The following is an 18,607-nucleotide window of genomic DNA, read 5'->3' as shown; positions in this document are numbered from 1 at the left end:
AGATTTGCCTACTCATATAGTATATCTAGTATTTTTAGTAAAGTTACACGATGTGTGTAGAGTAAATAATTGCTTTATATAAAGTAGGCCCTACATTGACGTGCCACCGAATTGGGAACATTTAACTGTTTGAAGTTCTCGCATTGCCATGTCCGCATATACGTTGCTCCGATTACTTACATTGGAGGTATAAGTAGGCAAGATCTGTGACTGCAATGCACAGTAGTCGTGACGAGCGCAATGGATAAAGCGTGGAATTAGGACGTATTCGATCAAGGACAGATTGTTGGTGGTCAACGAATGGGGCATTCAACTTCAGATATTGCAAAGCAAGTGGGGTTCTCGCGTACCATAGTTGCAAGGGTGTGTAGAGATTGTTCAAATGCACTGAAGGCATCCGGGAACTGATCACAGTGCGAAGGTCAGTGCGGCCTCAATGAACGTCGAATACGCCGATTAAGCCGTATCGTACGAACCGATAGAGGTCAGATCTTGTCGCAAATCAAATCTCAGCTAAATGAAGGTTCCATCCGAAGTGTTAATTCATGGACAATTAAACGATTCCTGCATCATCTTGGCTTCAGGAACCGCAGACCAATCAGAGTGCCCTTGCTTACAGAATGTCATCGGTCTGAAGCCTTACATGGACACGAAGGCACGGGTATTGGACCATGGAACAGTGTAAACGGAGTGATGAGTTATGATTCCAGGTGCATGACGCCGATGACAGAGTCCGAATCTGGTGACAACAATATGAGGTCATGGATCCCGTATGTCAGATTGGTACAGTTCAAAGTGGTGGGGGTCTATTATAGCCTGAGGTGTCTTCAGTTGGTCATCATTGGGACCATCAGTCTTCGTAAGAGGATTCCTGTATTTGGACATCCTGGGGGACCATGTTCACCTGGGATTGACCATGGTTCATCCCAATACGACGGGTATTTTCAAGCAAGATAACTGTCCAGCCCACAGGTCCCGGATTGTGTTTACGTATAGTTGAGTGGTTCGAGGAACATTCTACCGACCTCCAGTTAATGCAGGCTCTCGCCCGCAGTCCAGATCTGTGTCAAGTAGAACATTTCTGGGATGTCGTGGAAACAAATGTACGGAGCAAACGTCCCTTACCAATAAACATAGACCAGCTGTGAAGGATGCATGGCAATTTCTTTAGAGACGTCAAGAAGCTGGTGGAGTGGAGTTATTACGTCGCCTGGTCGCTGCAGTTCTTAAAGACAGAGAGGGGTCAACAAAGTATTACGTAGGTGTGCCTAATTCAGCTGCAGATCAGTGTATTATATGCATGCATGCATCAAGGTGTGTATGTATTCGCAACTGCACTTTTGTGTCAATGTTTTACTCTTTGTTGAAAAAAAAACTGCGAGAGTCCTTGCCAATGAGAACTAAACAATGTTTGCAGCAGCAAAAGGAAAAGAACGCTACCCGTATTGTCAGGAGCAGTGTTTTCCGCAGACCCTCCCCCTAGAAGAATATGAATTTCCAAATTAAAATGAACATTCCCAAACAAAATACTGAAACTCTGTTAAAAACAGAAATTAAGATGACGTGAAATGTTCATTTATGAATAAAATTATATAGCTACCGCTACCCTTGAAGATGTTAGGAGCTTGATTCAAATAATTACTCTAACTATCTATTGCAAAGAGCAGAATTCAAAAAATGAATCTTCGTTCAAGAGTTATCATGTGGAATAAAGTACATGTACTAACATTACAATCTTATAAGGCCCATTAGCGTGATTCTAACATGTGCCCTCTTTGGGAAGTAATAGTTTCATAACTTGGTATTTAAATTTGCCATCTACTGTTAAACAAACCAGTAATTACCTTCAGAAAAGTGATACAATTTTCATTCATGAAAGTAATTGAAGGGATGATACCAAAGACGAAACTCAGTATTTCTGAAAACGGAGAAAACTACTCTGGTTTTTATTCATATTTTTGCAGAAAGCCAGCATTTGAAACTATAATTTCACGTGGATAGAACCTGTTTTCTAGGCTACAGTTAGTGATGAGCAAATGCAAGACGAAGATCAAGTCCCGGGTGGGCTTGGTTTTGGTCTTGGTCTTGTACATCCAGTCTTGGTCTTGGTCTTGCACTGGAACCTTTGGTCTTGGTCTTGCATACCCAGTCTTGGTCTTGGTCTTGCTGCGAGAATCTTGTAAGTTTTGCTTTTAAGAAATTTTATGCTTTTCATAGGTAAATTTTACTCTGGATAAATTCTACAATGCGCCAATAGTAACGGAAGTACAATGTGTTTATACCTAGGTAAATGTAATATAGTTTACCTTCGTGTAAGTATGATGATAGTGTACAACCTAGTCGATAACCTATATTTTTTTTCAATGGGTCTCCACGCTTCACTACTTATAAGATAAATTACAACGTTTCGTAATCTTTTTATATATTTTTTTAAACAGATTCAATATTCCACTTGGTTCCCAAATTGGCGAGGCCACCCCTGAGACGCATGAAAGAAAATCAAGATGGCACAGATTACTAAAATACCATGATTGCTAAATTATATTTACACTCTGAAGGCGTCAGATACTTTTTATTTTCAACCAAGATTAGCTAGGATTGTATTGAACAAACTTCCAATTAAATATTGAGATTTTATTTTACTGATTCCAATATGTACTCTATGGAACAGAAACATGGACATTAGACAAAAGCGATGAAAAATATTGGAGGCTTTCGAAAAAAGGAGAGAATTAGCTGTGTTAAACGGAAAATGAATTAGAAGGTGTTAAAAGTAGTAGCAGTAGGGGAGAAAAGAAGAATTTTACATGTAGTTAAGAAGAGGAAAAGGAACTGGCTGGGACATTGGCTGAGGAGGATATTTATTATGGGGGACGTGCTAGAGGGTATGGTGGAAGGAAATAGAGGGAGGGGGCAAAGGAGACTGTAGTTGAAGGAAGGTATTAAAACAGAAAATTGTTATGTCAAGACGAAGACACTAAATGAGGACCACCGTACATCGAAGCTTGTGAGTTGCAACAAGTCACCTGCCAATAATGTCAGAATAGCTATGATGATGATGATATGCTAGCAATATTAGCCAAAAAAGAGAGAGAAAAATTAAAATAATAATGATTATAATCAAACCTCTTAATATTTTCGAATAATTTGAGTGAAAACTGAAAACGACTCAACTGTCCATGTCTTTTGTGTAAATTCAATTTATACAAATACTTTGACCAATATTAGAAATACAAAAACACAGCATCAAACTCCAGCTTATTTGAAATAACTGTACAAAATCACTCTCACTTATGAATATGGATTATTTATTGTTGTATAGTGTTACATCGCTCAATTCTCGTGTGCCATATCCCTATGGGGATCCTATGGTACAATTTGTACCATACGCGTTTTTCATGGTACATTGCGTTATTTCTCTTCTATTTGAGCTTTTTCGTCCGGGTTTTTTTGTTTTCCAAGTCCAGAGGCCTTGTATAAGACATTACGTATGGTTTCAGACCGTCCTGCGTCCAGACATAGGAGGTGATGACGTCATAAGTCAAAAATTTCTTTTCTCATTTTCTAAGCCTATGTTCAATATTTTTTGGCGGGCTTATTTTTCTACGTAGAAGATTGAAATTTTGCACAAACATTCAGTCCACCGAGTAGTATTTACCAATTTTTTGTTCCGATGTCAGTGTTAAAACAGGGAGGGAACCAGAGGGGCAAAGGGGTAAAAAAGGGGATTTTTACCCCCAAAATCCCGTTTTTCGTCATTTTCCCGCCTTACATACACGATAGGACCACATGAGTCATACCGTCTGAAAGGCAGTTCTATTCTGAAGAGAACGACGGTCGAATTATTATTCTAGGGTAATTAGGGCCGTTTCAGTGAATTTTTATCCAAATATACTTCTGTATAGGGTAAAAGTGGGGCATGGTAGGGAACTTTTTTCTGCCGGACCTATTTTTTCACGTAGAAGATTGAAATTTTGCACAAACATTCAGTTCACCGAGTAGTATTTACCAGATTTTTTGTTCCGATATCAGTGTTAAAACAGGGGGGAACCAGAGGGGCAAAGGGTTAAAAAAGGGATTTTTACCCCAAAAATCCCGTTTTTCGTCATTTTCCCGCCTCACATACATGATAGGACCACGTGAGTCATACCGTCTGAAAGGCAGTTCCATTCTGAAGAGAACGACGGTCGAATTATTATTCTAGGGTAATTAGGGCCGTCTCAGTGAATTTTTATCCAAATATACTTCTGTATAGGGTAAAAGTGGGGCATGGTAGGGAATTTTTTTTCTCCCGGGCCTATTTTTTCACGTAGAAGATTGAAATTTTGCACAAACATTCAGTCCACCGAGTAGTATTTACCAGAAGTTTTTTTTCGATTTCTGCGTAAAAACATGGGGAGTCCAGAGGGGCAAAAGTTGAAAAAAGGGAAATTTTGCCCCCCAAAAATCCCTTTTTAAAGGAATTTCCCGCCTTAGATACATGATGGAGACATGTGAATGGTACCGCCTGAAAGACAGTTCTATTCTGAAGAGAATGATTGGCGGATTATAGTCCTAGGGTAATTAGGGATGTCTCAGGAATTTTTTTCCCTGAGATCATAGTGTTTTATGGTAATTTGGGGCATTGTGGGAATTTTTTATAAAAATTCTCCCGCCCTTACTATTCAAGATAGAAACTTGAAATTTGGCACACACAATCAGTATACCAAGTACTATTTATCAGATTTTTTTAGATGACTACGATCACACAGAGGGGGTCCAGGGGGGGCCAAAGTTCGAAAAAAAAAATTCCCTCCGAAATTTTCACTTTGACATTTTTTTTACCGCTTCTGGTATATGGTATGAGCATGCAAGTGGTACCATTTGAAAGCCAGCTCTATTCTGAAGAGAATGAGGTATGAACCATGATCCTAGGATAAATAGCGACGATACAGTAGCTGCTTGACTGAAAGTCTAAAAAATAGCCCAAAAAGCCAGGATCCTTTAAGGGATATACCTGAGGAGGCTAAAAGTTATATTAATAAACAATTATTCAACGTATAAGCACCCGCCCACGAAATCACTTGGTCATATACACTAAGTTTTTGTCAATGTCATGAAAATGTTATTTCGATATTAATTTTTTGAGCACACATTAAAAATTTCTAACGGATGCTTGAGCCAAGGCCATACTCATGTAGTCGGCACCTATGGTGTATGGAATTACCTATGTTCAATATTATATTTCTCTTTAGTTTTGGAAGAAGAAAAGCACTAATATATTTTGAAATGATGTAATATCTAGTTTTACGTGCTACGATTATGCACCGAGGCTGAGAGAGATGGTGATAAAAAAATGAAAGAAATGATGAAATGAAAGTAGGAGGAAACGGGAAAATCCCGAGAGAACCTACGCACACGGTCTCTATCCACCAAAAAAGCTCACATGGTGCAAGCTGGGATTGAACCAGAGACCCCAGCACCAGAGGTGAACGCTCTACCACTGAACCGGTATTTGTGCAAGACTCTTGCGCAAGAGTCTTGGCCTTGCACCCCTTGATCTTGGTCTTGGTCTTGCATCGGGATTCTTGGTCTTGGTCTCGCATGCAAGACTCTTGCAAAAACTGCAAGACCAAGACTCTTGCGCTCATCACTAGCTATTTCAAGATGTAATTTGATGTACAGAAGTAAAAGAAAAACAATTACCCATTCTTTAAATATGAATTTTGCACCTGAAACTGCACACAAATTTTGATTCAATTTACAATTGTTTCCACTTCTATTAATTAAATAATAAATAAAATATAGTATGTTACTTACACTTGGTTTCTAACTTGTGTTTCAGAAGTTGCATTTTTTATTCCAAAAATTCTTCAAACTGCCTTCGACATTAATGCATGACCTAAACATCGACATGAGATATTAGGATACTGAGGATGCTCGTACCCAGCATTTTCTTAAAGAGGGGACAGGAGTTTGTTTTTTCACTGAATAAAGAAACCGATATATGCTCATACAAACATGGGTATCCAAGTTTTGAAACATCCATGAAAATATGTGATGAGAACATATTGTTTTTTAGATGCAATGGGAACATCATATACAGGTGCTTCCCGCAATGTCACTAGAGCCTTCCAGAAAATATAGTACCAGCGAATTAGTAGCAAGACAGTATATATAACTTCTCGTAATGTTGAAAGTGTCAATATATTGTACAAGTAAGAACTGTTCAAGTTTACAACATAAACTTTTTGAACTGAGTGCGAATAGGCTGACAAATTTGTGTGTACTATTATGCAGGCACTTTCTCAACGTCGTCTTCTCAAAATAAAGAAAAATAATCTGTTAGGTGGACTTATTACACTCATCATATGGATAGGATAAAATAATTATTTTCAAAATAATAATAATGAAGCCTCAAAGTTGAATCCTAGTGACTCTATGGAGCCTCCTACTCTGATTATAAGCATAGGCGGTCTTAGCCTTTTCGAGCCCCAGGGCAAGGGATCCCTGCAGTGGCCTTTGCCAGTTGCATGACACAATATTAAAAGCAATACACAATATCGAGGACAGAAAATCGTCTGTCAAAATATCAAGAAGCAAATATAGAATAGTTTTTGATTTCAGCAGTGTCTTTCTTACAAATCGCAATATTACAGAGTGCTGCTCAACACAAGTAATATCTCAGGCAATAATAGGGCAGTACTTACTATATTTTTTAAAAGATAGTGATCATCAACCTCATTGTTTGTTATTTGACTTAAAATTGCATCAAGTCTACTTGACAAGTAATAAAAATACCATTAAAATCAGGGTTCAAAATTTCGCTATTTTACCCCTGAATGCTAAGGTGGGCGAAGCTAGAAACTGGGCCTCTCTAAAATATACAGCTAACTCTGGCTGCTTCGACTAAACAGTCTCGAGCTCATTCGTGGCTAAGCGGTTAGCGTACGCGCCTTTGGCGCGGGAGACGCGGCCTCGATTCCCGGTGGGAGCTCAAGTGGTTCGGATTCGACGTTAATCAGTAGGTCCACGTCTCATATAGCCTCGCTGCTGAACGGGACGTTAAACTCAAAATCAACTCAAATAAACAGGCTCCAGTTTATGAAAATTGAGAAAATAATACACCAAGATTTTCCCAATATTACCCCAGAAACAAATCTTTTGTATACTATACAAATCCTTTTGCTTAGTAATATTTTGACACCCCTCTTGAATGGTTACACTTCTTTTCTTTCTTTTTTTTCTTTTTTTTTTAAACCTCGTATAAGATTCTCTCGGTAGCTAAATGATCTAGTTGGACTTCGAAGCTTCCTCGTAGTGTAGATCGAATGTTGATGACACTTTGTGGATGGATCTATAGAAATACTACAGAATAAACTGAAGGCAACGGGACTCACTAATAACAGCTTATTTAGATGGAAGCAATAGTTTATACATCATACATATGTTTTGGGGCTACTTAAAAACTGTAATCGGTTTGACTATTTTGGAATTTTCTAAAGTTTAGAATTTTATTGATTGTAGCATAATCTGTTGTCCATAAATGTTTAAAAAAAATCAAGAGTGGTATTCTGAAGCGAGGGGTACATACTTCCATGCGCGGGTTATCCGGTTCGCCGTATGAGTGCAACCTAAAAACACATACCACCTCTTCCCTTTCGAATTTGAAACTCTTGCAGGACCATTTAGTCATGAAGGAGTTCGTACGATGATATGGAGGGAGGAAGAGCAATCAGTGTTACCAAAAAACGTGACGGCTACTATTTTCTACCTTTCCGTATACGGATGATCATGATAATACAGGATTTGAAATTTAACTTTATTTGAAATAATATGTTTGCTGATATGGTAACACTGTACCTCATTTCTTGTGATACACTGACAATATTTAAATTTAAAAAAATAAAATAAAGCAATTTGAGATGACGCCACACGCAGTTAGTTTCGAGGGGATGTTTTCACAAAGCGGTCTCCATACCAGAAAACGTGTTTCGTACGAAAGGAATCCGAATAAAGAGATCCCATCGCACTGAATAAAAATACAGCGCTTCAAATATACTGCAGTACAGAAGAAAGAAGAGCAAAAAACGAAGACCGTAGAAAATATGGGAAATATATTCCACGCAGCGGAAGCAACGCAGGAAGTCATAGTTTGCAATTCATTGGATGTTTTCATTCTTTTTTACGTTTAATGTTATTCTTTCCAGACGCATGTTATCCCCTTTAGAAGAACAACAAAGGGATTATTATACTATATATACATACAATATATATGGTGGGTTGTTTGTAATTTATGCTATTTCTATCATTCATTTTTACTAGTAAACTAACAGAACTTCTCCGCGTATTATTATTTTAAGAAGAAACTTCATTTTAATCCGTATTTCCCTCATAACCACACACTGGAGGTGAAGCATACCTATGTAAAGTGAATACGCATAAACAAAACCAGTAAGCACCTCTATTTCAATTCTGATTTTTAAAATGAAAATAATGATTAATTTTAATTCAAGAAGGTAAACGAAGTGCTGATACAAAAACAGGAAAACTGGTTTTGGAGTTTTATACGTATAATGGAAAATATTTGAACCCTCTCTATCTTTAGGATACACATACCAATGAAAGTGTATTGACAAAATTTCATAATGTCGCCCCTTCCCACCACCATTCCTCACCACTATTCACTCTCTATGCTGGAAGGGCAGAACTTGCACTTGCACTCCATCTCAGTGACTCCTACAACTGCAAACTGGTCGATTTTGATTATTTTTACATGTCACCCATTCCCACTCCACTCACTCCTTTTTACCACCATGCCGATAGGGGATAAATTTGGACTTAAACAGCATCTGGAGTGTCATTATTCATCTCAGCGACTCCAAAAACTATGGATTGGACATTAACATCCGTCGTTTTCGATTATTTATACATATCACAACCTTCCAATTCCCTTTATTATATTTTGGTATTTCCAAATATTCGAATATTTTGAATTTTTCTATATTTACGATGATCTACAACATAGTACAGTGCAATTAGGTTTGAACTCGGACATTAAAAAAAAAAAAAAAAACGCGGAAATCTTTTCTAAAATGATCATGATACTCTATTCGGTAACTCAGAGAAAGTCCCAAAAAATCCAGTGTCGGGTTTCGTCACTATGGCCGCCATATTGAATAACCCTTTTCTAACGCCAAAAGTTTTTGTAGAAACCATAGCATTCACTTTAACTGACCATAATACAGGTTGTAAATACAGCAGAAATATGAACCATACCTTATTGAAAAGATACTTAATTAGTTGTTCTTATTGTGTAAAAATTGAGGAAATTTACATTTTTCCGAACGAGAAAAAAGCGAAATTCTACAAAATTTGGCAGAACGGAAGTGAAGGATGTTTGGGATTTTTATTACAACATTGTAAGGAGAAGAAACAAACAAACAAACAAACAAACAAAAAAAAGCCGAAAACTTTTCTAAAATGTATATGATACTCTATTCAGTAACTCAGAGAAAGTTAAAAAAAAAAAACTGGGTTTCGTCACTATGGCCGATTTTTTTATTGGGTAACCTATTTTCAATGCCAAAAGTTTTCGTGGAAATCATAGCATTCACTTTAACTGACTAACACGTTGTAAACACAGCAGAGATATAAACTATACCTCATTGAAAAGATATTTAAATAGTTGTTCTTATTGTATGAAAATTGAGGAAATTTTCACTTTCCCTAGACGGAAAAAAGAGAATTTCCACACTTTCTCAAAACAGAAATGAAAAATTTTGTTTGTTGATCCTTATTGTAATATTGTAGGAAGAAGAAGCATAAAATATGTGTAAATTGTTAGCTAACTTTTCTCAGTAAAACGTTAAAAATACACAATATTAACACCTTCTAAAGATGGGATTTTAAACTTAGATTCACGTAATGCGTTAAATTTCTCTTGTGCCAATACCGTAAAATTTTCACCTCTGCATCTACAAGTTTTGAGTGAAGTTATCAATGGATAGGCATTTGAAAAGGCTTCAATATCTCTTACAAACCCCGATGTTGACTGTTTTTGGGAAGGGAAAAGGGAACAGTCCCAAAATTTGAGATTTTTTTTTAAATGCTCTATTTTTAGCAAGCCAGATTTGTCGGAGGAATTTAACATGTATACAAAATTGTTGAAAAAAGTCATGTTCGGTAACGTATAAAAATTCGTAATGTTTGAGCTAGGAAAAGGCCTAAAAAGTAATTCTTTATTATATAAAGGTTTCAAACTTAGATAATTTTGATTTGAAAGTAACTTACCTTTACTTGAATCTATTCCACACGAGGATGTTTGGCATCTTGGAATGTCTCTTCTTCGATATCCTTTTCGGGAACTAGCAAATCTCCATCCATTTCCACTTCATCTTCTATGTTTCAGTTGGTACGTCCATGCCATACGAAATACATATACATGATTGAGCATTTTAATATACCTCTCCAGCACTCAGAACCTCATTCATAGACGTCGGTTCAAGGAATATGAGGTAGATGTAGTAAGTCTTCAAGAACAGCGGACTTCGAAGTTGGTATGGGACATATAAAACTATTGACTATCTTCAAACCCTAGCGTAAAGCGTCCATGTTAACACCACACCATTGCTGCACTTGATAAAAGACTCGGAGAGAATGATCACGAGCGGCTCCTGTTGTAGGAGGAAGTTAAACTGTAAATGTATAGGCTATTTGGCGATTGTCTTTTCATATAGTTGGTGACATATAATGTCCAAGTTCCCGATATCTTTTGACTCATACAGTGACAGAAAGAAAGATTCACCAGCTTAAGCCACAGCTTAGCTGACACTCGAGAATTGTTGAAAATACTTAATTTCTCTCTAGGTTCCTTATTACTCTAACTTTTTGTAAGCAGAGATTTTGCCTTTTCGATAAATTGACGAAACTGAATCGAATCCTGTGAAGCCGTGTACAATTAGAAGAAAGTCCTTCATATCACCTATATCATCTTGAATGTTCCAATATGGTGAATCTTGTCTGGGCAAGTCTTCGTTCCTGGCATCATCACTTTCTAAGATGTGTCTGGTAGAAAGGCAACTAGAAGAACTAATATATCTTTGTCTTCACCAATCAAAATAACTCTAAGGCCTTTCTTGGCCTCTGTAATAGCTGTGGTTTCAATTAGCATGTCAATATCTGCCTTGGTTTGAAGTGCATTGCACCCTGCTTTCTGGAGATGCTTACTCCAAAGGTGGCTGAATCTCATTTTGTTGCTGTGATTTAGGAGACATTCAGTCTGCCCTACAGTAACAGTAATATTATCTTCTAATTCTGTCTACGTGGCAAGTCTTTCCTGCACGTCGCAGATGCTCCTCATCTTTTGTCCATATACCTTCGTTATTTGCATTAAAAACGACGAGAGTTTTTTCCGTAATGGGTAACAACGTATGCAGTATACTGCTGACATATTTCTTTGAACGTGGCTGGATGCTGCCATACAACACGATGCAAGAGATGCTCACCATCAACTATGTAGGATACAAGCTGTTTTGTGGCACTATTGTTGTTTTCTGGGTCGAAGTTCAGGACAAAACGGATATTGTCGACGATTTTGTACCTTTCCTCATTAAACCCCTTCATTACATAACGAGAGAGGATACACAGATAGTTCATATTTGAAGATCTCAGACAACTGTTCTTCAGAGCTAACTGCGCATACCATGCAGTGCAGAAGCTAGTTTGGGTTTACACAGATTGCTTCATTACGCACGGCTAGTTCTTGTTAAGCTGCCCAAAGACTTCATACCTGACTTGCGTTTTAGATGAATTTCACTGAATTGCTTTCCCTCAATCTTCTTTACCACAGCAAGTCTAGCTTCTAATGCTTTATCACAATTTACATTTTCATCAGCTAGCAAATCAGTAGGTATTGATGTAAGTTGGGATGATCTCTAGTTTATGTTCTCGAAGCCAGTTGATGAAACAGAGACATCCTCGATGTCACGAGTTTGACGAGACTCTCGCAACTCAACATGTTGTTCGGAGGAGGCGGAGATAACATCAGTGGATTTCTACATAGCTTCCACTATTCTTGAATATGTAGGCATGGAATGAATCCATGTAATAACAGTTGAAGCAAAATTCCTCGTCCACAGGTGAGGCTACCATTGCTTTTCATAGATCCCACCAAAGTCTGTTCAATTGTCAGGTCACTCCAAATTCTGCACCAAAACTTCTCACTTTGTGTAACAATGAAGTAGCTTTGTTTTACAAGCTTCGCGAATTCTTGTTTTAGTAAGATAGATTCTAGTTTGCAGGATCATTAGCTGAATTGATGATAATGATAATGTAGTGTTCTGCCTGAATGCAGGTCCTTGACCCGAAGGTCTTAGGGCAAAGTTAAACACATGGTTTTTTGCCATTGCCTTCTATGAGATGACTAAGTGAACGAATAAGTATGCGCTATTTAAAAATTTAATCAATATTACAACCACTAGAAAAAGTCTCAACCTAGGAATTGGGTTGACTTTCTGACTACCAATACATGTTAATTTCTTCCGATTATTCCTACATGCAAGGACTATATATATATTAAATTTTTTTCTCAAATTATTGGAAATTTCCTGTTCTTCCTTTCTCCAAGGAAGCCAATATTTAGGTTTGTAGAGGTTATTGAAGCCTCTGTAAATACCTACCCACTGATAACTTCACTCAAAACTTGTGAATGCAGAGGTGAAAATCTTACAATATGGATCAAGAGGGAATCTAAGGTATTATATGAATCTTCAAAATAATATATGAATCTTAGAGTAGTCAATAATTTAATTAGTGTATAGCCAATAATTTTGTACATAATTTGTTTCTCCTCCCTACAATGTTGTAACAAAAATCCCAAAGCTCAATTTTTCGCTTCTGTTCTGAGAAATTTTGTAGAATTTTCCTTTTTTCCCCTTTCGGGAAAAAGTAGATTTAATCAATTTTCATACAATAAGAACAACTAATTAAATTTCTTTTCAACGAGGTATGGTTCTTATATCAGCTGTGTTTACAACCTGTATTATAGTCAGTTAAAGTGAATGCTAAGTGCGTTTGCACACGACAACGATAATATCGGTGGTCCCACCGATAATGTCGGCGGTGAAATCGACTTCAATGTATTCAAATCGTAGCTTGCACACGCCACCGATATTATCGGCCGTTCCTCCGACACGCAGATGCTGTCGGCCAAGCCCCCGATACTGTCGGCGGTACCGCCGACACCGATTTTGTCGGGGGCAATGTTTTCTTATGATTGGATGCACACGCCACCGATAATGTCGGCCGGCCAGCGGGTTAGATGAAGAGAGTGACAAGGCGCTGTGTATTATTGTTTTTTTTTTCTTTGGAATTTTGTTGTTTTTCCATTTTTTCTATTACAATTGTATAATATTATTATTATCTTGTCCTATAAACAACTTTGGAACAGATTATTATTTTTTTACAGTCTCTGTTTTGGAGTAGCTAATTCCCTTTATTAAATAAATATAAAATGTGGGAAGTCTGAAGAGTACTGATTTCCCTCTAAATAGTTATCAAATAGAATATAGGAAATTTACATAACCAATTTCCGTTGATTATTTTCTACTCCCTTTTTTTTCTTTCTCTCTCTCTCTCTTTGATTGTATCTTTTTAAATCTACTAATGCATTTAAGTTTTATTATATTCTGGAAATTAATTCAAGCGTAATTTTCAAAGTTTGATACTCTGTGAACATAAGCATATGGAAAAATCCTGATTATTATTACTTTTTTTTATTTACATCAGAACCGATGTCACTCGTATAGGACTTCTGAACCATTTCCCGTATGCACAACCAGGCCGGTAGCCAGCCCAAAAATGTAGGGGGGAAGAGGCAGAAGTTAGGGATGGCCCGATCCAACCATATTATAGTTCATCACCATATTATAGGTCATTTGCAACCCTACCGTGAAAATTTTAGGAGGGGGCAGCAAAAATTTAGGGGGGCCGCCCCCCTAGACCCCCTTGGATACGGGCGGATGGGCCTGTGCACAACCTATAACATTTTCAAAATCAGTCTCAACACTTTTATTTTCACTTCAAACATCAGTAAACAAGGTTCTTCCAAGGACACCTTCAAATTATTAACGTGTTCTGGGGGAGCCGGCACCGTTCTGAAGTTAAAATTCTATTCATTGTTGAAGATGATCTCTCGACTGAAGCGGTACCGATTGGAACGAGCACACGTTTTGTTGCCAGAGCTGACAAATTAGGAAATATAATGGATTTATATTCTTCACAGGAAAGTTTCATTAGATATCCCTTGAAGAAACTTATTCTTTCAATCGTTTGAAAGTTCTATATTCAAATAGGACTTCTTCGCACAAAACATGAAATAATTGTGAAAAATCGCCTATTCAGGCTCGGATCAAGGCAGAAGTTTGGAGGGTGTTACTCGAAGTTTAGGGGTGACACCCCCTATCGGGGGGTCTGGCGGAATCCCTGACTGGATAAAACGCTTGTTTGTATAATTGTTCGTCAGAGTTAAAGCCCGTCGACGGGAAAAAACGTTCTTTTCCATTGAAAGTGATATTCTAGAAATTATTGCCATAACGTATACCCACTCTCGAATTTTAAAATCTTTTTAATAATAATAATAATAATAATAATAATAATAATAATAATAATAATAATAATAATAATAATAATAATAATAATAATAGACTTATTGCAACTGCCAACATTTCTATGGGTAGAATACAGGGTCTCATTTCTGTATGCTGGCGTTGAATATGGTTTCCAATTCTTTCTATTAAAAAATCAAAAGTTTGTGTAGACATGCGATAGTAATTTAAAAATTTTGCATCGTCTTCACGTAATTTCTCATATAGTGTATAAAAAGCACCTTCTACATAACGCACAGTCAATAATGGATGAACCCAAAGCTTTCGCGATCTACATTTCCTGTTTCTACGTCTTAAGTACAACAAGGCAAGAAGATATCTCTTGTTGATAGCTGGACTCATCTTCTCTCTTTCACGTCCTGTCCAATACTAGTCTCAGCGCCGACATTATCGGCCACGTGTGCAAACTATCGCCGACACCGATATTGTCGGGGCTTCCACCGATATTGTCGGCGACGTGTGCAAAGTACGCCGACACCGACACCGATATTATCGGGGCTTCCACCGATATTATCGTTGCCGTGTGCAAACGTCCTAAGTCTCTACAAAAACTTTTGGCATTGGAAATAAGCTATCCAATATGGCGGCCATAGTGACAAAACCCGACACGGGATTTTTTGAGGGGGACTTTCTCCGAGTTACTGAATAGAGTATCATGGTCATTTTAGAAAAAGTTCGGCTCCTTTTTCTTTTTTTGAATGTCCGGGTTTTGTCCTTTTTTGGTCTAATTGCACTGAACTAACAAGTTTCTCTATCGTCAAAAATAAAAATAAAAATTGCCCTTCATTGTGTTTTTTAAAGCAAAACTTTATTATAGTAAGTACCAGGAGCGTCATTTCAGATTTTGCTTGGGGGGACCAAAACCCCTCGATATAAGTAAAATTTCGCGTTTTTCACTCATTTACTACTACTCTATTGATAAAATCTATATAAATCGCAAACTCAGGGGGGGGGGCAAATGCCCCTCCCTGCCCCCCTAAATGACGCCCCTGGTAAGTACACATTGAATTTACTCGTATAACATAGCTAATTAACCATGGCATCATATAATTTCTTATGACTCAAATTAACGTTTAATAAATGACAGGTTTGTTTTATCTATTCTTGTTCTAAATAGCAATTAGAGATTTTTAAGGCGAAAGTTTGAGTTTGTAACTACCGATAACATAGAAACTAAGAGCATGCACACCTTAATATTTCATACGCATATCAACCTCGACAAGATCTACCGGTGTGCCAAATTTGGTCAAGATTGAGTGACGTTTTAATCAGCATTATGGGTCCCTGGGCAAACAAGTGCGCTGGGGCTTCTAAGACTAAATTTTACACGTAAGATATAATTCTGTATGTACATGTAATTCTGCAAGTAGGGACCCCGAACAAGTGACCATCGAGTCCATGCGATAACGCGGAGTATATATAGAGTGTCCCATAAAGAGTGCAACGTTTGAAATGTCCGCCATTTCTGTTCTAGTGTGTTGGTTGAGTTGATTTTAGTTTAGCGTCCCTTTCAGCAGCAAGGCTATATGAGACGTGGACCTACTGATTAACGTGGAATCCGAACCACATGAGCTCCCGCCGGGAATCGAACCCGGGTCTCCCACGCCAAAGGTGCGTACGCTAACCGCTTAGCCACGGATGAGCTCTTCTAGTGTGTTGGCAACACTGAAGGTTACACGATTCTCATCTGTTGTCTTTGTGGTTAGTAGTCACTCTAAGAGCCGAATAACCAAGGATCTTATAAAACAGAGGATCTGCCCTTATAACAAAATCTTGAAGCCATACGTCACAGTTTCGCCACCCCTACTCTGGCCACTCCATCCAATAGGATCGCAATGTTTTGAGCCAACAATCATGGCGGAAACGAAAGTAGCCGATCAGACGATGGCATAAACGAGAATATCAGAAGTGCCGATTCTCGGTTGTTTTTTTGGCTTCATTGATTTAATAGGATGAAGATACATACGGGCAGATACTCTATTTTATAAGATCCTTGCGAATAACGGATGATTGTCATCTGCTTTCTCTACGGGTAGGAATGGAGTGTTTCACGACGGAACAGTGTTGTCATAAGAAAACGTATTACAGATATGATGAATGTTGTGCAGAGACTATTCGCAAACTCTGTGGAATGTTTGGTCAACGTCATCACAGTGCACTTATTCGGTGCATTACATTGACCAAACATTCCACGGAACAGTCTCTGCACAACATTCACCACACTTGTAATAAGTTTTCATTATGTTCCGTTCTGAAACGCTGCATTCCTATCCGTACAGAAAACAGATGAAAATCGTGTAACGTTCAGTGCTGTCAATTTACTACAACAGAAATGGCGGACATTTCCAGCGTTGCGTTCTTTACGGAACACTCTTATGATTAAGCTTTTCTTTTTAAATCAAATAAAGGACAAAAATGAAAAGATTAAGAAATTTCGCGCTTTTAATAACTTCCATTAGTTTTCAAAGAAGAAGTAAAGTAAATGGTACATATAAAATAATGCGATGCGGGTGTATAAGAAATCCGTGGTTGTAGGCCAACTCCGTTATAAGTATAACAAAGATACGAAAGATGGAAAGAGACGAAACTTGTTGAAAATAGGTAGTTTTCAATCTAAAATGGTGGTTTTTTCTCAATCATACCAGCTGTTTAGGCTCTACACTGGCAGGACGGTTAATATTAAATGAAAAAGCTACGTTCCCAGTTCAGCAAGTTGTTTCCTTTGGGCCTTCACTATACCAACATTACAACATTGTTGAGAAACGGATTTGAAGTGTTCGAAGTACCCTCATACAACAATATACACATTCACAATATCAATTTTGTATGGCTGTACGTTCCATTCAAACAGTTTGCTAAACTGGAAGCATTACTTTTAGATTTAACACAGAGCACCTTACAAGTGTGGAGCCCAAATAGCCGGTATAATCGAAAAATAATAACACCATTTTAAATTGAAAACTATCTATATTCAACAAATTTCCTCTCAGATTTAACATAGGCAGTGTTGGGTAAGTTACTTGTAAAATGTAACGCGTTACAAGTTACTTTACTTTTCATTAAATTGTAACGCGTTACTTGTCCCGAAAAAAAAGTAACTGTTACCCTACTTCGAAAATAACGCGTTACTTTTAGGTCCAAAACTTTGAATGTGTAAAAATATTCTTGCTACAATTTTCCGTACTAATACAATACTATTATTATTATTATTATTATTATTATTGCACATTCTGATTTTCCCCAATCATCGTAAATGTTTAGAACTATAGGTTGGTAATAGTAGCGCTTCTATATACTTTCATGCGGACAGTTACTTCATTGGAAATTTGATGTGCTTCGCTGACTTTATAAACGCAATATTGCACGTTTTGAATCCCTTTATATAGAAGCAAGAACAAATTCTTACTTGACAGCTATTTGAACATTTTCATATAATGTAACACTGACTAAAATGCCACACTGCGTTAGAAAAAATTGGCTGCTTATTATTATTCTGCTAAACTAATTTTACAATTTGTATAATAATAACAATGTTATCATGTAAAATTAAAAATACAAATATAGAGAAGCATTACACTACAACTAATAAAATGATAAAACATGAACTGGGGGTGAATAAAAACTTGCCAGTACCTCCAAATTCCATACATACTTTTTAAAGTTAGTTGTTACAAAATCTATAATCAAGGGGAATTTGGGATACGCAAACTGATCTGAAAGTACTCCAATATTACATATCAGCGAACTATTTTCTAGTAATAAAGTAGGCATACTCATCAGAACACATTATAAATTCATATTTACCCATTACTGTAAATCGTTAATTATGACACCCTAGCTGTTAATAATATTTTCTTCCTGTTCACTTCAGACACTTTACTTTTAAATTCAGTCCATCATCATCCTCAGCTATCGAGAAAAAATATTCTTTCGAATGTTCGAACGGTAAAATATTTTAGTTT

Source organism: Thermobia domestica, chromosome 5 (assembly GCF_964235325.1).
Source record: "Thermobia domestica chromosome 5, izTheDome1.hap1.1, whole genome shotgun sequence".
In the NCBI taxonomy this organism is placed as follows: Eukaryota; Metazoa; Arthropoda; class Insecta; order Zygentoma; family Lepismatidae; genus Thermobia; species Thermobia domestica.
Note: the sequence above shows the minus strand (reverse complement) of the source record.